At 40.9% G+C, this 25,348-nt stretch overlaps 1 pseudogene; it reads right to left on the reverse strand.

The window, feature by feature from the left end:
* Positions 1–18,901: 18,901 nt before the first annotated feature.
* On the reverse strand, positions 18,902–19,261 carry LOC101393676 (large ribosomal subunit protein eL34 pseudogene; annotated as a pseudogene).
* Positions 19,262–25,348: the final 6,087 nt, after the last annotated feature.

Here is a 25,348-nt window from a genome sequence, read left to right on the forward strand (position 1 = left end):
TAGGCAGTAGCCTAAGTTCTTTGGTAAATCATCTATTTGAATTACAAATACATAAATATAAACTAATTGTAAAAGATTCAAACAATACGGAAGTACAGAGACCAAACAAGACAATTTCCTTGTATCAAATCCCTACCCTCCTCAGCCCCACATCCACTGCCCTTGGAGGAGGTATTGACATTTTTTGGGGGGAGGAAGACCAGCCCTGAGCTAACATCCAATACCAATCCTCCCGTTTTTTGCTGAGAAAGATTGGCCCTGGGCTAACATCTGTGCCCATCTTCCTCTACTTTATGTGGGACGCCGCCACAGCATGGCTTGACAAGCACTGCCTCACCGCGTGCCTGGGATCTGAACCTGCAAACCCCAGACCACTGACGTGGAGCACTTAACCACTGCACCACCGCACACTTAACCACTGCACCACCGCGCAAGCCCCTGACATTTTTGTGTATAATCTTTCAGCCTCTTTTCTGTAGCATGACTGCTTAATGGCTTCTTCCTTTCTTATTTTCTCAGTAACTTGTGCATTTTTCTAGCATTTATTTCATTCTATTTTGCCTTAATGTTTTGTTGTTTTCTTTAGGGACAGCTTCATGAGTGCCTGCCACCTCTGCAGTCACACAGGGCCCTACATTTAGAAGGGCCCTGTTCTTGATTTAATGCTCTGTTGTCACCGTCTTGAAATACTTAAAAATATTTTAACAAGGGACCCCACATTTTTGTTTTATACTGGCCTGGTTTTCAGATTTATCTTCCCCAAGATTATAAAGATGGGGGCCCAAGGCAGTGATCCTGTCATGGACATCTTTGAAGTCCCCACAGCACTTTGAGAATGCCCACAGTAAACATTTGTTAAAGTGGAGGGAAAATTTCTTATCCATGAATGGTTTTTTTCTTATTTTTTGTTTTGTTTTGTTTTGTGAAGCCGGACACAGATATGTTTAATGATGACCAACAACCAGAGAATAATCCAGAGTTCTTATTATGGTTGAGTCCCTTTTTCCCTCTGATTTTTGTGTGTTACCCTGAGCTTCATTTGTACCATGCAAGGAACAAAGGAAGAAACTGTTCTCTGTTTCTCATTTAGAGAGCTCTATAAACACAGTCTCAAGAAGCAACAACTTCAGCCCCTTGCAGCCTGTAAGTTCCATGTTTCAACAATATCTGCATTGAAAGAAGGATTGTGAGCCAGGCATAAAGAAGTTCATGTTCTTAGGCAAGTAGTCAGCAGGAGCGAGTGAATATACAATGGAGCACATTAACAATGATATTTAAAATTTTTCATCTGTCCATACTTCAGTCAATGACTCTTCTGGTCATTGCAAGTGTCCAGTGTTCTTTGAATTTCAGTCATGGGAAGATTACCACGACTTCTTGAAAAGAACATATTAGATTTTAGGTTGTTCTGGTTAACTTTTTAGAACAGCTTATTTAAAATCAAATTCCCTACTTTTCCAAATTTATATCTGGAGGTAGTTCAGGTCTTTTTTTAAGCCATGCCCCCAAATGTTAAAAGCATTTTTCCCCCCAACTTTTATATTACTTTTTAAAGTTTTTTATGCTTTTAAGAGTGTATCTTCTATGGTTATTTTAAAATGGAGTAAGCCGCAAGTTCAGAAAAGTAAAACAGTAAAAATTTAATAAAATAGTAGTTATATCCTAACATTTAGAGTAAAATATTTTTGTTATTCGTTCAATCATTCATTTAACAAATATCTATGAAGTTCCTACTACGTGCCAATCGTTGTTTCAGACATGGGAAACACAGCAGACAAGTTCTTTGCATTCTGGAGCTTGCATTATGCTGGGAGAACATGACAATCAACAGAAATAAGGAGAGACAGATAAGTAATGTAATAGAATGTTTAACTTTAGCTAGTGATGTGTGGTATGAAGAAAAAATACAAATTTGGATATTTATTGATATGAAAAGATCTTTAGAGTATATTGTCAAATGAAAAATGAGAGTTGCAAAATAATAAGATACAGGGACTACAATTTTAGGGATTTGCAAGTGTATTACAAAAAAAAGAAGAAAGTTGAAAAGTGTAGACTCTAAAATATAAGTATGTAAAGTATTTTAAAAACAAGATCATTTGAATTTCAGATCAATTTCCAAATATTAAGAACAAGAAAAATGGGGGGTGCATAATTCTCTGTGATCATCAAAACATCAGATCTATCAGATTTTATGGCCAACTGGACAGGAATTTTTCCTGATGGCTTGGAGCCAATACTGACAAAAATAATTGACAAGGTGATAATTGATGCAAGATCTCTGGTTTGCTTTAATGTGCTCCCTTCCCCACCTCCATGCTCAAATTTTCATATTACCTGAAGCAACACTTTGCACATAGTAGATGCTGCATAACTATTTGCTGCACGCTGGCAGAAAGGAATGTACGAATTTACTGTGGAATGGAAAACAGATTTGACTACTTCGGAAATGTAATCAAACAGCTTTTGAGGTACTGGGAAGGAGTGTTTTTGCAAACCAGGAAATACCCAACCCCAGGAAGCAGATGCTGGTATGCTTTCGGTCAAAACATCTTTTTCACAGAAATCTCTGGGGTCTCATTTTTACTTTGGTGACTATGAACATTTTTAATCTGTCTAGGGAATTTATTTCCAAAATGACATTCTGAGTGACTGCCTCCATTCACAGCAAGCTGGGTTTTGTGATAATTGCCTTCCATGTCTGTTCCGTGGCCTTTCTCCCTCTCCTAACCCCTGTTGCTGTCAATTACCCTGGGAGGCTGCCTGCAACAAAGGAGACTATTGCCTCAGTAACAGAGGTATCAGCAGTGCCAGAGGCTGCAGGCACTGCTGAAGGCTACAAGAGCTAAGGGAACTTCCAAGAGCTTGTTCGCACTGAAATATATGATTTTCCTTTCTATAGCGTGTGTCCACCATCACACAGTTTTGAGTGGCAGTTCCATCTCAGATCTCCACTGGATTCCCAAGGTGCCTCTGCTGTGGGTGACATGATTCTTAATATCACAAGGCTGCAGCTGGGGAATTCAGAAGACAGGTAGAGAAAAGAGGAGATCCTGGCTAGGGTGATGGCACTACCCTAGGGGCTGTTTTACATAAACCCTTTCCACCTTCCACGCCCAGCAATCTTTCTTGAAGGATTAAAATATTTTAGGCAGTGCCAGAGAAAGGAGCTAACATTCATTGAGTAATGAATATAGGCCTTGGGCTGTACAGATCTGTCTTAATCCTTACCACATTTAAGAGAGATTTTCAGTCCCGCTTTACAGATGAGAAAAATGAGGCTCGCTTGGGGTCTAAACTCAGATCTCTTGACTCTAAAATCATGTTCTTTTTACTACAAGGAGGTTTGAGAGAGTGGGGGAATGGGATTCAAGATTACTGGCTTGTTTGGGGCAGTATGCTCAGTATATGGCACCAGGATAGTGCTTCACAGGGACAGGCATAAAATAGTCTAATCCAACATATCAGTTTAATTAAGTTGGAGAAAAATGCTTACCTTTAATGCATCTGATTTGGGGGGAATAACTGAAATTTTAAGACTATTGAAAGTACTTCATCATGAACTTTTTAGCAGCTTAATAAGTGTCCTGATTCCCAGCCCATCACACCTTGACAATTAGTCAAGGACCAGAGGCTCCTTTTTCAGATCCTCGCTCTCCAGGTTTCCACTGTTGGCCATTTCCCTGTAAGAGAAACTAAAGATGTCAGCCATACTGGATAATGACGTTCTTTGGGCTCCCATCGCCTTCCATAATTAATCACATTTCAAATATGCCAAAGTAGTATGTCATCATGAACTTCTCAATGTCTTTCTGAGCCCAGTCCTAACATTATTTAAAATTGACAAATGGTTTCCTTTGTCAAATTGACAAATGATATTAAAATGTACTTGCAAACCTGACAAATAGAGTTGCAGGCTGAAATGGTTACAAAAAGTTTCCTGAAGCCAAAAAGTTTACAGAAAGGAAAAGATAGATAGTCTCTTAGAAAAAATTTATCAAATTCTTGATTGTGTGTGACAAGAGATTTTCATATGTTGAGGTATATGGAGTAACTTCTGGTTCAAAACTGACTCAGCTTCAACTAAAGAAGCCTGACTTATGGCCTATCAAAAATACATTGTATGTCTGTTTTAACCAGTAAAAATGTAATCTCTTAAGCTAAAAATGCATACTTCCCCTCCTACACCCTATTGATAATGCCCATTTTAGTCCCTTTCCCAATATCAGGGTCCTTTTGACCTGCTAATTTGCAACTGAATATCTCTTTGAAACTTTGATGAATATGTATCCTGGGCATGTTTAATGTATGTTCATGGTTCTAAAAAGGTATAAGACTGTACTGAAAACCATGCTTCTCCGGAACACTTTCTTCCTTTGTGGAAACTGCTTTCCTGGGTTGTAATCCTCATCTTGGCTCAAGTAAAACTCATCTTATCTGTCTTATCTGTAGCATGGTTATTGGTTATTTTGCGTTGACATGACATGTGGAATAGTACGAGAACAAATTGTCATAGAGAACACTAGCTTGTCTACAAGCAGTGTGAGATGAGTTCTTTAGGAATAGAAAAAGAAGATTTTAGGGCTGGCCCCGTGGCTTTGGGGTTAAGTGCGCTTGCTCTGCTACTGGCGGCCCAGGTTCGGATCCCTGGTGCGCACCGACGCACTGCTTGTCGGGCCATGCTGAGGCGGCGTCCCACATACAGCAACTAGAAGGATGTGCAGCTATGACATACAACTATCTACCGGGGCTTTGGGGGAAAAATAAATAAATAAAATTATAAAAAAAAAAAAAAGAATGTATCGGGGCCGGCCCTGTGGCTTAGCGGTTAAGTGTTCGCGCTCGCTCCTGGCGGCCCAGGGTTTGGATCCCAGGCGTGCACTGACGCACTGCTTGTCCGGCCATGCTCAGGCCGCGTCCCACATACGGCAACTAGAAGGATGTGCAACTATGACATACAACTATCTACTGGGGCTTTGGGGGGTAAAAAAAAAAGGAGGAGGATTGGCAATAGATGTTAGCTCAGAGCCGGTTTTCCTCACCAAAAAGAGGAAGATTAGCACGGATGTTAGCTCAGGGCTGATCTTCCTCAAAAAAAAAAAAAAAAAAAAGAATGTATCCTTTCCATTGTCATTATTTAATAAGTCTTACTTAGCAGTATGAAATTCCAGCTCTCTGAAAAATGTTGAATACTTAAAAAAGAGCTTAAACTTGTAGCAAGTCACTTGGATAAGTATACTAAATGTCACAAATCTTATTTTGAAGCTGTAAGTCTGATTTTGGAAAACATTTCCAAGACAGATTTAGTTTTAATTTCTCCTATTTCCATGCAAAAATCTCTTAAATACCTGAAGTTTTCCTAAGTTCCTCTTACCTCTTTTATAACAGTGCTTCTTAAATTTTAATTTGCATGGACAGCTTGTCAAAATGCAATTTCTGATTCAGTAGGTCTGGGTTAGGCCTCAGATTCTGCTTTTTTTTCAGGAAGATCAGCCCTGAGGTAACATCTGATGCCAATCCTCCTCTTTTTGCTGAGGAAGATTGGCCCTGGGCTAACATCTGTGCCCATCTTCCTCCACTTTATATGGGAAGCTGCCACAGCATGGCTTGACAGGCAGTGTGTCGGTGTGCGCCCAGGATCGGAACCTGTGACCCCCGGGCCATGGAAGCGGAGCGCGTCCACTTAACCACTGTGCCACCAGGCCAGCCCAGATTCTGCATTTTTAACAAGCTCTCAGATGATGACAATGTTACTGGTCCATGAACTACTCTCTGTGTAGCAAGACTTTAGATTGCAAAATTCTTTTTTTTTTTTTTTCCTTTTCTTTCTTTCTTTGTTTTCTCCCAAAGCCCCAGTAGATAGTTGTATGTCATAGCTGCACATCCTTCTAGTTGCTGTATGTGGGACGCAGCCTCAGCATGGCCCGAGAAGCGGTGCATCAGTGCAAGCCCGGGATCCGAACCCAGGCCACCAGCAGCGGAGTGCGTGCTTAACCGCTAAGCCATGGGGCCGGCCCAGATTGCAGAATTCTTAAAACTCAGTGGGACCAGGTCTCAAAAGCAGGGACAAAATCAGTTAATAGGGGAAGACTTTTCATAAGGGGACACTTAAGAATGAAAAGAATATGAAGAGAAACTATCTTAAACCAGGACTCATTGAGGGCTTTACCATGGAGAAACAGATGGGTTTTAAACAAGGAGAGACTTGGTCAGGTTGGTTTACTATTACTCCTTTCTTGCTAAGTAAGCACTAAATTTTAGTCTTAGAGTCACATTAACAACACACAAGCCACTCTTGGGGAAAGTAGCCAGATAACAAAGCAACAAAGCCCCAGCCAAAAAGTCTTTATCTCTGCCTGTCTCCCACCCTCCCTCATGGCAGTTAAGTGCAAATCGAGAAATTCCATCAAGCATAGGATAGGAGACACAGGCTTTGCTCAAGATATGTGTGATCTCAAAGCTACAAACTCCCAGGACTTCACAGTTTTGCAGAAGACAAGAAAAACTCTTTAATAAGCTTTCTGGATTCCATAACTGCAACATCTCTTCTCTGATTCTTTCTAAGCTCCAATTTCTTTGTAAAATGCAGTATATCCTCATAGGGTCATCATGAGGAAAAACCATATAGTCCAGCCACAGATCAAGAGTCACCTCAATGGAGATCTTTCCTGGGACCTCACTGGGCCACACGACTCCTCTGGGGTCCCATAACCCCAATGCGTGCTTCGATCATGACACTTAATACCTTATATTTATAAGTCTCTTTAGCTATTTTCTTACTTAAATTAGCTCCTTGGGCAAGATAATAATAAAGGCAACCTTTATTGAGTACTTTCTATGTGCCAGCCATATTCTAAACACTTTTTATCTCTACAACAGCCTTATGAAGTGGGTAGTACTATCTATGTCCAGTTTACAGATGAAGAAACTGAGACTCGATGTGGTATAATTGCCCAAGTTCATTGAGCTAGTTAGTGAAAGGGCTGGGATTTGAGCCCAGGCCATCAGGCTCTATAACCCACATTCCACTTGAGTGGAAGCTTCCTCAAGTATTCCCCTCAATAATTCTATAACATAGCACAGTGTGTTATGTAGCAGGCCTCCAATCTTGTTGGATTTCACATTAATAAATTCATCAGAATCCTGCTAGGAATGAAATAATTGCTTATAGAATCTAAATCTCTTCCAGAAGACTCAGATACATCTGTAGAGTAGGTTTTCTACTTGTGCTGTCTCCATGTCTTCAACGTCCCTTTACCCTTCAACCCATTCAAACCCAGCTAGGCATCTGTTATTATTATTCCACACAAAGCGATCTTTTCCAAGTCACTGCTGTCTTCCATGTTGCCACATCTAGTACACGCATTCTCGTCTTTATCTGACACAGCCTCTCAGCAGCATTTGACCCATATCGGCCCTTTGGTTTCTCTGACACTATGCTGTTTTTTCCTCTGTTCGTGTTCCGACTCCTGTCTCCTTTGCTACCTCTTCATCCTCCATGGGTCTCTAAGTATCAGAGTTCCAATTTGATATTGTATCAGATAACTATTTTGTGTCTGTTCTATTTCTTCTCTCATTCTTTTCCCCACTCCTTCACCCCTCCTCATCTATCCTCATGACTTTAAGTACCTTCTTGATGATGCTAATGATTCCTGAACTTACGTGTCAGGCCAGGTCTCTTCACTGAACTCTAAGCTCAGAACTTCCTTGACATCTCCACTGGCACACTTCATGGGCATCTTAAACCTCACGTGTTCAAAACTAAACGTGATTGTGAGGTAAAAGCAGAAAAAATAAGCTCCACAGGCTGTGGAGACTGGGCAAATCTCTTGTCAAAGGGAAGGTCTTGGGGCTGGCCCTGTGGCATAGCGGTTAAGTGCACGCGCTCCGCTGCTGGCGGCCCGGGTTCAGCTCCCGCTTGTCAGACCATGCTGTGGCAGCGTCCCATATAAAGTGGAGGAAGATGGGCACAGATGTTAGCCCAGGGCCAATCTTCCTCAGCAAAAAGAGGAGGATTGGCATGGATGTTAGCTCAGGGCTGATCTTCCTCACCAAAAAAAAAGAAAAAGAAAGAAAGAAAAGGTCTTTTCCCACATGACATTGACTACAAAGAGGAAACTGAGGGGTAAGGAAAATAATATTTATTAGTAACTTGCCCAAAGTTAAAATCTGGCTCCCAGACAAATGTGTGTGTGTACGTATGAAAGATTTGTTTAACTTATCTGTGAGAGAACTGGCAGATGGTAACGCTGGTTCAAAGATCATTTGAAGAATAGAGATTTATTAAGGCTGCCAAGAAAGACATGCTGAAATAAATTTGCTAGGTGAGAGACAAAACTAGTTAATGTCCTACAAGGCAATGCGATTGTAGCCATTTGGGGGTATCTTTTCTGCTGGAGAGAAATCATTTACCTCTCTATCAGACAAAAATCTACAAGTTAACATGTAACTTCAGAGTCTGAGTCTAATCAATAGTAAATTGCATAGCAAAAGTGGCTATTTCTCTAGAGAATTAAATCATCTTTGGGCGAGCCTATCAAGACAGAATTCAAGTATGACATTGAAAAGACACACAGCCTCCTTTTTACCTTTTTTCCATGTTTTGGATAATTTTTCTTAACAAGTGTCAGAATCTTTACACACTTTTTTCTTGAGCACACAGTTTATAATGGACAGAGCTGAGATTTTGACTCCGAAGCTCATATTCCTTCTACCATACTTCACTGACACACAATATCTTTCATTTGAGAGGGATGCTATAGAGATTTTTCAGGCTCTGGGGCTGACAACTGAATATCCATTACCAAGACCAACTGCTCTTAGAACTCAGAAAGTTGAGCCCTGTTTCTAGATTTCCTCAAAGGCTACTGTCTTAGTCCCGTAGGGTTTTCTGTTCCCAGAGATCTAGGAAATACTTCAGGATTGTATCATTCATTTGCGAGTTTTACCCAAAGTTTTCTTTAGTGTTATTTGTCTTTATGTACATCTCCAGTCTCCTCAAGTAGATCGTAAGCCTCTCAAAAAGAGGTTTTCTTTCTTAATACGTTGCTGTAGTTACAACTCTTTGGATATGTTCTACAATGCTCAGTAAGTGTTAGCAAGTAATGATGCCATATATAGGTGACAAAATGAAAGCTAAAGAAGTTGAGAAAAAGGAGACAGTGTAAAGTAAAATAATATGGAAAACTTAATGGAAAGAAGGAATCTGAAATTTGACTAGAAGAAGGAACAGGATTGGGCTGGCCCAGTGGTATAGCTGTTGGGTGTGCACACTCGGCTTCAGTGGCCCAGGGTTCACAGGTTCGGATCCCAGGAGCGCACCGATGCACCGCTCCTCAAGCCATGCTGTGGCAGCGTCCCATATAAAGTAGAGGAGGATGGGCACAAATGTTAGCTCAGGGCCAATTTTCCTCAGCAAAAAACAAAGAGAGGATTGGCATCGGATGTTAGCTCAGGGCTAATCTTCCTCAAAAAAAAAAAAAAAAGAATAGGATTTGTACTGAAATACTAAGAAGGCCATACTTAGCCCAAAGGAGAATTCCTAAGAGTGAGAATTTCCAGTGATACCTGCTGGAGGAATTGTTGTTTCATGAGCAAATCATTTATTCACTCAGCAAATTATATTGAGTGTCTGCTATGTGTTAATCACTGGGGATGCAGCTATGAGTAAGTCAGACATGGCCCTAACCTTCATGGAGATTATAGTGTACTGGGAAAGACCAATACTAACTGCACAAAGAGAATTAAATTACCATCAAGAAATTATACCTAGATAAAAAGTTTACTTAAACAATAACATCTGACAATATGGCTGACTGGGACTCCTCAAAACTATCAAGATCATCAAAAAGAAGGGGAGTCTGAGAAACTGTCATAGCCTAAGGAGAATGAGGACTAAATGATATGTAGTACCCTGGAACAGAAAAAGGACGTTAGTTAAAAACTAAAGAAATCTGAGTGGACTTATTAACTACGGACTTTAGTTCATAATAATGTATTGAAAGTAATGAACCCACACTGGTTCATTAACTTTAAGAAATATGCCATTTTAATATAAGATGTTGGGGCCAGCCCAATGGCTTAGTGGTTAAGTTCGCAAGCACCGCTTTGGCAGCCTGGGATTCGCAGGTTCAGATCTAGGGCATGGACCTACGCACCACTTATCAAGCCATGTTGTGGCAAGCATCCCACACATAAAGTAGAGGAAGATGGGCACGGATGTTAGCCCAGGGCCAACCTTCCTCAGCAAAAAGAAGAGGATCAGCAACAGATGTTAGCTCAGGGCTAATCTTCCTCACCAAAAAAAAACCAAAACAAGATGTTAGTAATAGAGGAAACCGTGTATGGGGGTGGAGTGGGGGAAAGTATGTGGGAACTCTGTACTATCTGCTCAATTTTTCGGTAAATCTAAAACTATTCTAAAAAATAAAGGCTAGAAAAATTTTAAAACTGGGTGTTTGTTGTTAGTCTATAAAGGTGGTAAAAAAAAGCTTTCCTGAAGAAATCACATAAAAGCTGAGATTTGAAGTTTGAAAAGGAGTTGGCCAAGAAAAGAGGAAGTTAAAATCCTGCTAGGCAGAGGTCACAGGGAATTCTAAGACTGTGAGAAAGTTAAAAGCAAGTTCAGTGTGGCTGCAGCCAGAACTCCAGGCAAAAATGATAAGACGGGCTGTGACTGACCCAGATAGGCCTTGGATACCAAGTTAAGAATTTTTAAATGTTTCCTAAAGCCAAAGGAGAACCATTCACTCAATAACGTATATTATTGGTACTAGGATGTGAAGCTCGGCTAAGTGCTGGCCCTATAGCAAGGAACAAAACAATAAGACTCCTGCCCTCATGAAGCCCCCAATGGCTGCAAAGAAGATAGGGAAGACGGTTGAGCACTGAAGGGCCTTTGATTTTACTCTAACTATAAAACCTCAGACTGCCACTCTTCCCTACAATCAATTCCCCCACATCAGCCAAAATGACCTTTTGCAAACGTAATCAGACCTGGTCATTCCCCTGTTTTAAAACCCTACTTTCTTCTCTTTGCACAGTGACAGAAATCGAAACTCCTAAAACACTTAAAGAAACTAAACACCTGGGGCTGGCCCAGTGGCGCAGTGGTTAAGTACGAGCGCTCCGCTTCGGCGGCCTGGGATTCACAGGTTCGGATCCCAGGCGCACATCAATGCACCGCTTGTCAAGCCATGCTGTGGTGGCATCTCATATAAAGTAGAGGAAGATGGGCATGGATGGTAGCCCAGGGCCAATCTTCCTCAGCAAAAAGAGGAGGATTGGCATGGATGTTAGCCCAAGTCTAGTCTTCCTCACCAAAAAAAAAAAAAAAAAGAAAGAAAAAAGAAACTCATATACCTAAACACTAAAGAAATTTCAGCAAAAAATGTCAATCTGAAAAGAAAATGTGATTTTCAAACAAGTTTTTACCTCCAGTGATTAAAGGGGGAAAAAATCCAGATTTTTTCCCTCTCCAGATTCAACCAGGTCCCAGAGGAATCTTAGAGGTCACTCTGAAGTGATCTGCATATGCAAACCAATGTTCCTTACCTTATCTATCTACTAGACCCTTATCTCCATTCAAAAATCTCTCCTGTAATTGGGAAAAAAAGTTTTCATTGGATTCCTGAACCTGCATATCACAACTGCACCAAATAAACAGGTTTGTGAAACATCCTCTTTATTTCTTCTATACTGACTTTTTCTACCCTTCTATTCTCCTAGAACCCCACGTTTTTTTGTGTGTGTGTGTGAGGAATATTGGCCCTGAGCTAACATCCATGCCCATCTTCCTCCACTTTATGTGGGACGCTGCCACAGCGTGGCCTGACAAGCAGTGCTTAGGTGCATGCCTGGGATCTGAACCCAGGCCACCAGCAGTGGAGCGTGCACACTTAACCACTACACCTCGGGGCCAGCCCCCAGAACCCCACTTTTTGGAGATTTCCTTCAAGAAGTTAATCTTTTTATAGATAACAAGATTTGGTAGGTATTATGTCTGAGCAAATTTTTCTGTAATCTTTCTAGGAGACACAACCCAGTGAAAATGATAAATAAATGTATTTCATTTGTACAACATAATGAAGACTTAATTTCAGTATGCAAATATTTAATTTTGTTTTTGGAATGCTTTAAAATTTTTAATAAATGAAATTATGGGGAGTTTAAAAAAGCTAGATAGATCTGCATATAACAACAGGTTCAAGATACATTATTAAAGGAAAAAAATTTCAGGACAGTATGAAATAATTTGTTAAATATGTTTATTTTGTATGTATATGTATATATGGTTAGAAAAAAGCCTTGTGTATGTAACTGTCGAAACTACTTATTCTTGAGTATGATTAATATATAAAATTTTAGTTTTCAGATCGTACACTTCTGAAATATTTGATATTTTCTACAACCTTGTTTCTGATTAGTTGTGGATCACACAAAAAATTTAGAGTCCAATATTTATAAAGTATATAATACTTTAGTATTTAAATTCGTATTTATAGAAACTAATAAAATAGACGTAAATTTTAAGACTGTCATAAAATAATGATAGCTAATGATTGGACTAAAACTTTTCCCTGGGTGTGAATGATGGGTTTTATTTGGACTTTCAGTTCAAGATGACCTTATGTTTGCTGACAAATTATGAGTGATTATTCTCAAAAAAAAATTATGTTGCCATTTTGCAGCTTAAATTAAGGAAAAAGTCTACCTCCTTAATTATAATTCCCTCTTCCCTCTTTGAAAGAAGAGGGCTTATCTGGCTCCTACCCATTTACTAACCCAGCCCAACATAGGACTGACCGAGAGTTGCTCTGCTCACAACCCATTCTCTAAGTGAGAAAAGTTGGATGGCACCTGACCACAAGCCAAGTTAGTCTGGGGGAAGATCAAGTGGGAATGTTGTCATCTGAACATTCCTGAAAGGACACTGAGACAGTTCCCACCCCCCACTGCTCCCCTCCCTCCAGATATGACTCTATATTTGATGCTTGTTGAGTGGATTTCCTCCACAAAGTCACCATCTCCTCCAGTAAGCCTATCCTGACTCAGACTGGGTTAGGTTCCCCTTTAATGGAACTTGTCGGCTGCCATGCATCTGTTCCCCCACCCTAGCACTTCTAGAAATGCATTGTCATTTTTCTATCACATCTCAGTCTGTCCTCCTCACTAAACGGTGAGCTTCTTTTTATCCCTAAGGCTTAGCAGGGAACTAGTCGTTTGTCCACAAATATTTATTTGAATGCCTATTCTGTACCAGGCTCTGTGCTAGGTGCTGGAGTTACAATGTTGACCAAACCAGTAAAAACTGACATTATGGAATTTACAGTCTAGTGAAGGAAATCAGTTGCACAAGTAACTAATAATTAAAATGCCATTTAGGGTCACTACAACAAAATACCAGATTCTAACACAGCACACAGGCTTAGTAGGACTTGATCTAGTTCAGGTGAAGGCTTCCCGGAAGATGTGACATTTAAGTGGATTCCTTTCTTTTTTTTATTTTTTTGTGAGGAGATCAGCCCTGTGCTAACATCTGCCAATCCTCCTCCTTTTTTGCTGAGGAAGACTGGCCCTGGGCTAACATCCGTGCCCATCTTCCTCCACTTTATATGGGATGCCGCCACAGCATGGCTTGCCAAGAAGTGTGTTGGTGCGCGCCCGAGATCCAAACCGGCCAACCCCTGGCCACCTCAGCGGAGTGCTCGCACTTAACTGCTTGCGCCATCGGGCCGGCCCCAAGCGGATTCCTGAAGAATGAGAACAAGTTGCCCAAGCAGAGTGTGTGTCTGTGTTGGGAGGCGGGTAGGTGCTGAGGCCCAGGAGAAGCCTCTAAGTAGTTGGAACTGCACCTAGAGGGAGCCTGACACCCGAAGTGGCCAGTGTGGTAAAGATGGTGAAAGAGGAGAGGTAGCAGCCCCGGCTGAGGCCAGGTCAGGCAGCTCCTCAGAGGCCTTGTTAAGCAGCTTAAACATTGCCCTAAAAGAAATGTGCAGGCACTGAGGAGATTTTAGCAGGGGAATGATGTGATCAGATGATCAGATTTGCATTTTTAAAAGTTGACTTTTTAAGGTGGCTAGATGAAGAATGGAATGTAGGGGAGCAGGAACCAGCAAAGGGAGATTAGTTAAAGCAAGAGATAATGGTGGCTCTTGTGAGTTGTGAGTGTGAGTTGAGTGAATGACTGAACTTTAGAGTCAAAGTACAGGATAGAAGGCCTGGAAAGCCCCTAGAAATCCCATCCAGGTTTTACATCTCAGTTAAGAGGAAACTGAGTCACAGAGTGGCACCATGAATTATTCAGTGCTACACAGTTTATTCACAGCAGAGCTAGGACTACCAACCAGTCGAGCACTTTGTCTCTTTCCATTTTTCATGGACCTCCTCATCTGACTCAGCAAATTTTTGAATTTTAAATAAAGCAGTGCTTCATTAAGTGATGGATATATGGAGTTCATTGCACTATTTTCTCTACTTTGATATGCTTCAAAATGTTGATAATAGGCAGTTTTATAAGAAACAATGCTTTACAACTGCTGTGCCATAGGTACAAATTCAAGGCCTTTGAAACAGTTTGGCAAACAAAACGGCCAGAGCTTCCTGGAGCTCCCATACTTATATGGCGCCCTCTGGTTCCCAGCCTGATAGACTCAGCTGGGTGGTATTTAGACTGATTACCATAGTCGTAGAGGACGCCAGATTGTTGGACCCCATGGCGCTTGCCTAGTGCAAGAGACGTAACCTCTCCTTGGCTCTTCTCTAAAATGGGAGTCCGTACTCTCAAATGACAAAAGTAATACAATTTAGTGATGAGTTTGATGTCCTTTACTCAAGGGAAAACAATCCATGGATCGGGAGAGTGCAGTGCCTAACAAGCAGTGGAGCGCTCTCCCTCAGGGATGTGGGGTGAGAGTGAGTTTATAGAGCACTTGAAGAGGCAACAGGGAAACGACATGATTGGCTAGGGGGTCGAGGATTTCCTCAGAAAGCTGGCAGGTCCTATTCCCCAGAGTAAAGTAAGCTAGCTAGAGCTGCGTTGGAGGATTGTGATTGGTGTATGTTAGGTTTCCTTGCCAGTGAGACATTTCCTGTAAGTGCAGGCTGATTTGGGTTTAGATTTGTGATCTGGGCCTGGCCTTTAGGGTGGCCTCCATTTTGTGTGTCCCCAAATACGAATTACACATCTTTATGAATACTTTTTGTACAGGGTATGCTGTGAATCTGTGTATGTCCCACTTTCCCTCATCAATGAACATTATTTTTTTCTTAACTTTTCCTTGAAATTGAGTAATCAATGTCAACACAGCTATTTACATAAAGGATTAAAAATCCTTATTTTATAAATTATAAAAGCGATACATTCTTTGGAAAAAAGTTAGAATAATTTGGGAGCTTACAAAGTAGAAAATTAAGGTATTTTCCACCCTCCATCTGATTTTGGGGATTATTTTAGACTGAGATGATGATATGGTCAATATAGCAACCTCCCAAAACCAATTTTAGGTTTTTTTTTTTCTCCCCAGCATATGTAACCAACCTATGTCACTGCTAAGAAAACCTGGGAGAGGGCTGGCCCCGTGGCTTCGCCATTAAGTGCTCAAGCTCCGCTACTGGCGGCCTGGGTTCAGATCTCGGGCGCGCACCGACGCACTGCTTCTCCAGCCATGCTGAGGCCGCGTCCCACATACAGCAACTAGAAGGTTGTGCAACTATGACATACAACTATCTACTGGGGCTTTGGGGGAAAAATAAATAAATAAAAATTTAAAAAAGAAAAAAGAAAAAAGAAATTCTGGGAGAGACTTGCCTAGGCCTCCCAGGCCTTAGGAACTCTTACTTTTCAGAACCCTACCTTATATCCTATCAATCATCTTCACATGCACCCACATCAAATATTATATATATATATATATAATTGTATATAATATAATATATAGAAGGGTAATAATTTAACACTTTCTTAAAAATACTTGGCTGTAAGTAGTTTATCAGCTACGATTTCTCAATAATTTTTCTGTGTACTCAGGATTTCTTGGGAAGTGAGAAAATCTAGCTTATAAGTGTTTTTTTTTTAAGATAGTGACATTTTAACAAACGCTTGTGAGATAATAGAAAATATGTATTAATCTCTGACCCCAGTTCCTGGCACAGAGCTCCCAAAATCCTTGTAATTTCCTAAGTGATAAGAACACTAGAAGGCCCCATGGCTTAGCAGTTAAGTGCTCGCACTCTGCTGCTGTCGGCCCGGGTTCGGATCCTGGGCGCGCACCGACGCACCGCTTCTCCAGCCATGTTGAGGCTGCGTCCCACATACAGCAACTAGAAGGATGTGCAGCTATGACATACAACTATCTACTGGGGCTTTGGGGGGAAAAAATAAATAAATAAAATCTTTAAAAAAATTAAAAAAAAAATAAAATAAATAAAAATGCTTTTAAAAAAAAAAAAAGAACACTAGGAGCATCTCCTATTCTGATATTGGTCTTTGATCTCTATTCTTTTTTTTTATTTTTATTTTTTTTTTGGTGAAGAAGATTAGCCTTGAGCTAACATCTGTTGCCAGTCCTCCTCTTTTTGCTGAGGAAGATTGGCCCTGGGCTAACATCCATGCCCATCTTCCTCCACTTTATATGTGGGATGCCTGCCATGGCATGGCTTGATAAGCAGTGTGTAGGTCTGTGCCTGGCATCCGAACCTGTGAACCCCAGGCCGCTGAAGTGGAGCATGCGAACTTAACCACTATGCCACTGGGCTGGCCCCTGACCTCTGTTTTTGACACAGAGCTCCTGAAATCCTTATAATTTCCTGGGTGACACGAATGTCTTTTGTTCTAATGAGGTGACTCTGAGTGGGCTCCTGGATGAGGGCTGGTCACCAGAAAGACCTAGCCATGATTAGAAGCTTGAAATTTTCAGCCCTGCCTCCCATTCTCTTAAGAAGGGAGAAAAGCCGAAAATGGAGTTAATGATTGATCATGCCTATGTGATGAAACCCCAAAAGTATGGGGTTCCAAGAGCTTCCAGGTTGGGGAACATGTGGAAGTGCTAGGAGAGTGGCCTGCTGGAGAGGGCTTGGAAGCTTCATGCCCCTTCCCAGACCTCATCCTGTGTATCTCTTCATCTGCGTGTTCATCTCTATACTCTATCATATCCTTCAATAAACTGATAAATGTGTTTCTCTAAGTTCTGTGAGCCACTCTAGCAAATTAATGGAACCTGAGGAGGGGGTCGTTGGAACTGCCAATCTATAGTGGATTGGTCAGAAGCACAGGTGATAACCTGAGCTTGCGACTTGTATCTGAAGTAGGGGGGAGACAGTATTGTGGGATTGAGCCCTTAACCTATGGGATCTGACACTATCTCCCAGTGGATAGTTGAAGAATTGTGTTAAACTGTAAGACACCTAGCTGGTATCCATAGAGAATTGCTTATTATGGGGAGAAACCTCCACACACTTGGTGACCACAAGTGTCAGAAGTGAAGGGTTCTGTGTGAGTAGTAAAGGAGACTCACGGGAAGGAAAGACACAGTAGGGAAGAACTGGGTTTTTCCTTTTAATGCAAAATTTATTAATTAAGTTGACATAATGTATTTGTAGACATTTCATTAAACCTTTGTCAATTTCTGTCTTACAATTTATTTTTCAAAGTTTGGAGCATAAGCCTTTGTAGGCATGGCTCCTCTGGCTTAGAAATGATCTTACCAGAGCCAAAGGACATGATTTATATTTTCTACACAAAACTGTCTGGCCCAGCAGATTCTTTCAGAAAAATACTGTGGCGCTTAGTCAGTCTGGGTGAGGGAATTTTCTGGAAGATACCATTGACTGTTTGGTGGCAGACAGTGCAAGAGAATGGAACAGGAAAATGACTTAGCTTTTTACAGGCTTCCAATCAGCCTATTAGCCATGCCTGTTTCGTGGTGAAGAGAGGGACAAAGAAGTGGAGCTTCTATACAAAGATTGCTCTTCAGAAAATCAAAGCAATGAAGCAGTGTAACACTAAGGCTAGTGGGTCTCCACCAGGGCAATCTGCTCCCCAGGTAGGGTTGCCAGATTTAGCAAATAAAAATATAAGATGCAATATTCAAATATGATATGAGACATACTTATAAAAAATTATTTGTTTTTTATCTGAAATTCACATTTAACTGAGTCCCTGTGTGAGGCAACCATATCCCTAGGAGACATTTGCCATTGTCTGCAGTCACAATTGTGTGTGTGTGGAGGGGGCCACTGGCATCCAGTAGGTAGAGGCCAGGATGCTGCTCACATCCTAGAATGCAAGGACAGTGCCCCCACAATGAAGAATTATCCAGCCCAAAATGTCAGTGCCAAAGTTAAGAAATTCTGACCTAGGCAACTGATATATAAGGCATTCATTAAAATAAAAAAATTCGAACAGCAAGAAAAGTATTATTTGAAAGCAGAAGTCTTCCATCAGCCTACTTCCCAAATTACCATAAATAGTTTGAAATGTTATTCCAGATATTTTTTCATGCCAATATATACCCTTTTTAAAGAATTAAAAACTGGCTCATACTATACGTTCTGTTCTGAAACATGCTTTTTATTTTTTTATTTTTATTTTTTTTGTTTTACTGAGGTCATATTGGTTTATAACATTGTGTAATTTCAGGTGTACATTATTATATATCAGTTTCTGTATAGACTGCATCGTGTTCACCACCACTAGTCTAGTTTTTATCCATCACCATACACATGTGCCCCTTTACCCTTTTCACCCAACCCTCACCCCCTTCCCTTCTGGTAACCACTGGTCTGTTCTCTTTATCCACATGTTTTGAAACCTGCTTTTTAAAAATTTCACAGTGTGCCTTAGATATCTTTTTTTTTTTTAACAGAACAAGCCTTTTGACATTTTTTATTACTCAAAAAAGCTTCATTTTTTTAATTTAGCTTTCTGACTCTGTGCTTGTGCCTTTAACACTTTTACGATTTTCTGTTCCTCAATAAAGAAAGTACACTTGATTCTGTCATGGACACATTTAGGACTCATGGAACTTCCATAGGCCCTGCTGGCGTGTTTTTTCATTTTAGACAACCTCATAAGAACTTTAGGTTTCACAGCACGGACTCCTCAAAGTTGGCCTGGGCACACACCACATACAAATTTTGGTGCTTTTCCAACCTTCTTGGTATAAAGGTAAACAATTCTATAACCAGGGGGTCGGGACAGCCTAGTTTTGTTAGAGGCTGAACTGTAGGATAGCCTACTAGGGTATGTCAAATGCTGAACCATTATGAATGCCTCTAGACACCGTCCCTGGAAGAGCCTTAGATATCTTTTTATACCAATATACACTTCTATTTTGCCCCTTTTAGAAACTACATGTCTATGACTATGTCCAAAACTAATTCCCTATTAATGAACTATTAAAAAACTGTTTTCAGTTTTTTATGATTGCAAATAGTGCTGCAATGATCATCCTTCTCCATATATCTTTGCAGATTTTTGCAAGTATTTCTGTAGAGTAAATTCTTAGAAGAGGGATTGTTGGGACCAAGCATATGTACAATGAAATCTTCAAGAGTCATAGCCAAATTACCCTTCCAAGAGGTGATACCAATTCACACTGCAATTTACAATGTGTGAGATGCCTTAGAGTTTTCTTTCTGAGGATTATTAATTTATTTACTTTATATTTTTTCTCCATTGGAATTGAAAAAGCAATGTGACACCAGCAAATAAATATTTTTAAAAGCAAACAAAAAGCTCTTGCTGTGGCCTCAGAGTTATTTCCTGCTGTCCTGTGCTATTCTGCCTCTGAAGGCCCTGGCCTTTGCCAGCTTTATTTCCTAGGCTTCCTGTAAGCTGGCGTCAGATTGGGTTTGGCCAATGGCAAGCACTGGCGAGAGATTGGAGCAGTGAAGAAGGGAGAAATCAGGTATTTTCCCTCTCTCTCTGTCCTGGGTACTGTCTTCCTTTGCTCCATATCCTCACATGGCTCCACCTCCTGCTAAACAGGCCCACAGTGGTTCTAGCTCCTGTTCCATGTCCCTAACTCTTTCGCTGCCCTCTTTGGCTTCTCAGCTCTTCCATCACTTCTGTAGACAATCCCTTGCCTCAAATTCCCTTTGTTTTAAACACTTAGAGGGCCGGCCCCGTGGCTTAGCGGTTGAGTGTGCACGCTCCGCTGATGGCGGCCCGGGGTTTGGATCCGGCCGCGCACCGACGCACCGCTTGTCTGGCCATGCTGAGGCCGCGTCCCACATACAGCAACTAGAAGGATGTGCAACTATGACATACAACTATCTACTGGGGCTTTGGGGGAAAAAATAAATAAATAAATAAAATTTAAAAATAAATAAATAAATAAACACTTAGAAATGGATTTCTGTTTCCTGTTAGGACCCTGACTGATACAGTCATCACTTTGCCATCCTGGCGTTACTTAGCATATTTTCTTCCACATGGTCTTGTATTTTTACATTGTCACAGCCATGTAAGTTAATATTTTGTCTTCTGTTTCCTTCATTTAACATTGTGTCATAAACATATAATATAAACATGTCTTTGAGTACTTTTAATAATTTTCATATTTAACTGCTACAGAGTATCTTTTCTTGTTGATGTACCATGAATCATTATTCTAATCACTTAATGTGCATTTTTAAATTGTTTGCTGTGAGAACTAAAACTAACTTACTTTTGTCTGTGGGCTACACAATTCTAGGATCAGGCAAAAATAACTTAGCTATTTGCTCTATGAAATTCTTGCTCTTGGAAGATACCACTGTGAACCAACTAGAATAGTTTACTTATCAAAATTAACAACTTGCTCATTAATGCTTGTTTCAAGACCCTCACCTCGCTATGCTCACCAATGCTAAACTATTACGTTATGAACTCTGCCCATTCCCAGCTAGTTCCCTGCCTCACCAGACCTGCTTAAAGGCATCCAATCTAGGTCTCAAACCTTATAAATATCCTCATCTGACTACTAAGATTCTGTCAAGGTGCTGTTCCCTCTTTCTGCAGTATTCTAGTAAACTTAGCTTTGCTTGATCAACAAGTTTTTCTAGTGGTCTTTTGGGAGATTAATGATTGACAGCAATAATCTACATCACAGGATTTTCATAGCGGTGAACGAAATCAAGTACCTGAAAGCATCTCTAAACAGTAACAGACTTTCCAATGCATGGCAGACAACCTCTGAGATGGCCCCCAATTATCACTTCCCTCCTCTTCCCTTTTCTCGAAACACCAAGGCCTAATGTGACCTGAGAAACTCTGAAAAGAAAGGCAAGGGGCTGACATTTACTGAGTACTCAATATGAGCCAGGCACTCTGCTAGGTGTTCTCCATCTGTGATCCCACATCGTCCTCACATTAGCTTTGGCAAGATGGCATTATTATTCTGATTCTCCAGCCTAAGAGATCAAGGCTTAGAGAGGTGAAGGGATTTGCCTGAGGTCTGACTAGAAGTGCCAAAGCCAGGAATCCACCCAGATCTGTCTGACTCACCTTGTACTTTCCCTCCTGTTATCACTTTACTTCCTAGATTTACATGGTTTTCTTTGCAATTATAGAAGGTGAGGCTGAGATTTCAGGGCAGTTCCTTATACAGAACTCCACAGGGGAACAGAACATTCTAGAGCAGTACTGATGAAATAGAAATATAATGCAAGCCACATATGTAATTTTAAGTTTTCTAGCAGCTGCAATGGAAAATAGTAAAAAGAAACAAGTAAAATTATGTCTTTAAACATTTCATTTAAAAGTAATAATAGATTCACAAGAAGTTGCAAAAATAGTACAGAGGTGTCCTGTGTCCTCCTCCTTCTACTTTCCTCCAATTATAACATCTTATGTAATTATGGTATAATATCAAAACAAGGAAATTGACATTGGCACAATACACTTACTCAGATTTCACCAGATTTACATGTGTACAGAATTGTTCCATCATCACAAATTTCTTTGTGGTACCCCTTTATAGTCACATGCCACCTTGCCAACCCCAGTCGTAACACTTGGCCACGTCTAATCTATTCTCCATGTGTATAACATTGTCAGTTTGATAATGTTACATAGATGGAATCGTGTAGTATATTAGTTTCCTAGGGCTGCCATAACAAATGACCACAAACTGGGTGGCTTAAAACAACACAAATTTATTCTCTCACAGTTCTAGAGGCTGCAAGTCTCAAGTCAAGGTATCAGCAGGGCCATGCTCCCTCTGAATGACCGTGTCTCTTCTAGCTTCTAATGGTTGCCAGCTTCTTTGGCTTGTGGCCACATCACTCCAAGCTCTGCCTCGGTCTTCACATTGCCTTCTCTTTTGTCTGTTTTCTCCTCTGTGTATCTCTTACAAGGACACATAGATTTAGGACACACCCAGGTAAGCCAGGATGATCTCATTCCAAGATCCTTAAATTATTTTTTGTGTGTGAGGAAGATCAGCCCTGAGCTAACATCCATGCTAATGTTCCTCCTTTTGCCGAGGAAGACCGGCCCTGAGCTAACATTTATTGCCAATCCTCCACCTTTTCTTTCCCCAAAGCCCCAGTAGATAGTTGTATGTCATAGTTGCACATCCTTCTAGTTGCTGTATGTGGGACGCAACCCCAACATGGCCGGGGAAGCGGTGCGTCTGTGCACACCAGGGATCCGAACCTGGGCTGCCAGCAGCGGAGCGTGCGCACTTAACCACTAAGCCACGAGGCCGGCCCAAGATCCTTTAGTTTAATTACATCTGCAAAGGCCTTGAGACAGGACTATCCCTAGCATGTGTGGCTGAAGCCCAGTGAGTGAGGAAGAGAAAAAGGTGAGATAGAGTAGGAGATGTTAGGGGAGACTAGTAGGAGGAAGTGTAAAAATTAGAATACCAAGTTGATAAATGACTTCATTGTGGCTTGAAATCCAAGTATGGGAGGGGTCTACATTATTAACTATCAAATTGCTTTGTGAGCATGGACTTACTGTCAGGAGAGAGAAATAATCTTGACGTCTATTCTAGGCCATGGAAAGTCTGAGTGAACTGTCCTTGTCCTGAACCTAGATTATGCATTCCTGCCTGCCAGATTCAGTGTCTCAATCCTCTCTGGACAGTGTTGGGTAAACAGTGCTAATTTTTTCCCCTTCATCTTCCTCGTTTCGAAATTACATGCAGACTAGCTTCTTATAGAATCACATTCTTTATTCTGAGCACAATACATAAATTTATTCTTCAACTTCATCCAAATCAATATTCCTGATTAGGTTAAGATTTGATGGTGTGACAGTCACAATTATGATTGGATTGTAGTGCTCTGGCTTTGTTTTTCTGAGAGACTTCATCACTGCTTATTTAAGACCTTGTTGGAGCAAGCCAAGTCCATACTTAAAAGGCGTCTGTCCCAGACTGATGCCATGCACTTCATCTTCAGTCCTGTTTTGCTCCAACCCCAGCTGCTTTGCCATTCTGGTTTACCTGCCTTTCCTGCATCCCTTCTTCAGCCTCCTTGTCTTGCAGCAGAAGACCAGTCTCCCCTGCTCTTGGAATGACACATTAGGAATGACCTTCCTGTAACTGATCTCTAGACTTTGGAATCTTTTCTTGTAAACTGTGCCCAAGGGCTGCTTAGTTTCCTGAAATACAGACTCCACCTCTTCCTTGAAGCTTTGCTTCTCTGGAAGCCATTTCTCCTCCAAACTCTAAAAGGTCTTACTATTTGTGCTTTTACTAAAGCAGGGTATATTTTATTTCCCCAACTAGATTGTACAGTGGTGAAGGTCAAAACCTATTTTATACTTCTTTATCTGCCTTTCATCCCCACATCACCCTTGTGCCTTAAACAGAGAAGGTGCTTAATAAATACCTATTGAATAAAACAGCTTTAAGGAAAGGAAGAGACTTTTTACTATAACTGGTAGAGACTCTATCAGGAGGAAAATCATCATTCTTCTATATTACATTTTGCGAAAGGATTTTGAACACTTTACCAAAATAGAAAACTAGTTTCTATTGTTTATAGTTATATTTTTAAAAAATCAGATTTATTGAAGTATAATTTGCATTCATTAAAATTTGCCTTTTTAAATTCTTCATGTCTATGAATTTTGAAAAATTTATACAGTTGTGTAGCCATTTACATCATTCCCAAAATATTCTTGTGCCGTTTTGCAGTCAAATCCCATCCCTCACCACCAGCCCCTGGCAACCACCCACCTGATTTGTGTCTCTATAGCTTGTCTTTCCCAGAATGTTATATAAATGGAATCACAAGGTAAGTGGCCTTTTGTATCTGGCTTCTTTCACTTAGCATAATGCTTTTAAGATTCATCTAAGTAGTTGCATGTATCAGTAGCTAGTTCCTTTTTATTGCTATCAAAGGGATCCAGAATACCCACTCACTGTGGCAAGAATTATTTTTAGCAGAAGGCATTTGAGTTCCTGAAATCTCTTATCTTCCTAAAAGCAGAGCCTCCCATAAGAATTAAAAAGAACTCAATTGTCATAAATCCCCTCCCCTGGGGTCCAGCGGGGATGACTGACTCTTATCATGGGAAATGAGAAGTCTCCAGACCACATCTAAATAGACATGGTCACCAAACTATCACATCTCCCAGATATTCTCCTGAGACCCATTTATCTTTCCAAAAAGTCGTTGGTTTTCCCATAAGTGTCTTTCTCCCCCTTTCTCCCCATCCCATATTAAGATGGTATATAAGCCCTAAATTCTAACTGCCCCCTTGACTCACATTTTTCTGTGCACCCTCTGCATACCTTAACAGAATTACAGTGATTAAATGTTATTAGGGCCGGCCCATTGGTGTAGTGGTTGGGTTTGTGTGCTCCGCTTTGGCAGCCCCAGGGTTCACAGGTTCGAATCCCAGGAGTGGGCCAATGCACTGCTCATCAAGCCATGCTGTGGCAACATCCCACATACAAAGTGGGGGAGGATGGGCATGGATGTTAGCTCAGAGCTGATGTTCCTCACCAAAAAGAGGAAGATTGGCAACAGATGTTAGCTCAGGGCCAATCTTCCTCACAAAAAAACAAAACAAAAAAAATCCAATTCCATTGTCTATTATGGTGGCATAGCAGTTAATTTCACACACTCTGCTTCAGCGGCCCGGGGTTTGTAGGTTCGGATCCCGGGCATGGACCAATGCACTGCTTGTCAAGCCATGCTGTGGCAGCGTCCCATACAAAGTAGAGGAAGATGGGCATGGATGTTAGCCCAGGGCCAATCTTCCTCAGCAAAGAGGAGGATTGGCAAAGAATGTTAGCTCAGCACTAATCTTCCTCACTCACACACACAAAATAAATGTTATCTTTTGCTAACCTGTCTTTTGTCAGCTGAATTTGAAGAACTTAAACTAAGAGGGTACAGGAAAAAT

Source organism: Ceratotherium simum, chromosome 8 (genome assembly GCF_057802395.1).
Source record: "Ceratotherium simum simum isolate JZ-2026a chromosome 8, ASM5780239v1, whole genome shotgun sequence".
Taxonomy (NCBI): domain Eukaryota; kingdom Metazoa; phylum Chordata; class Mammalia; order Perissodactyla; family Rhinocerotidae; genus Ceratotherium; species Ceratotherium simum.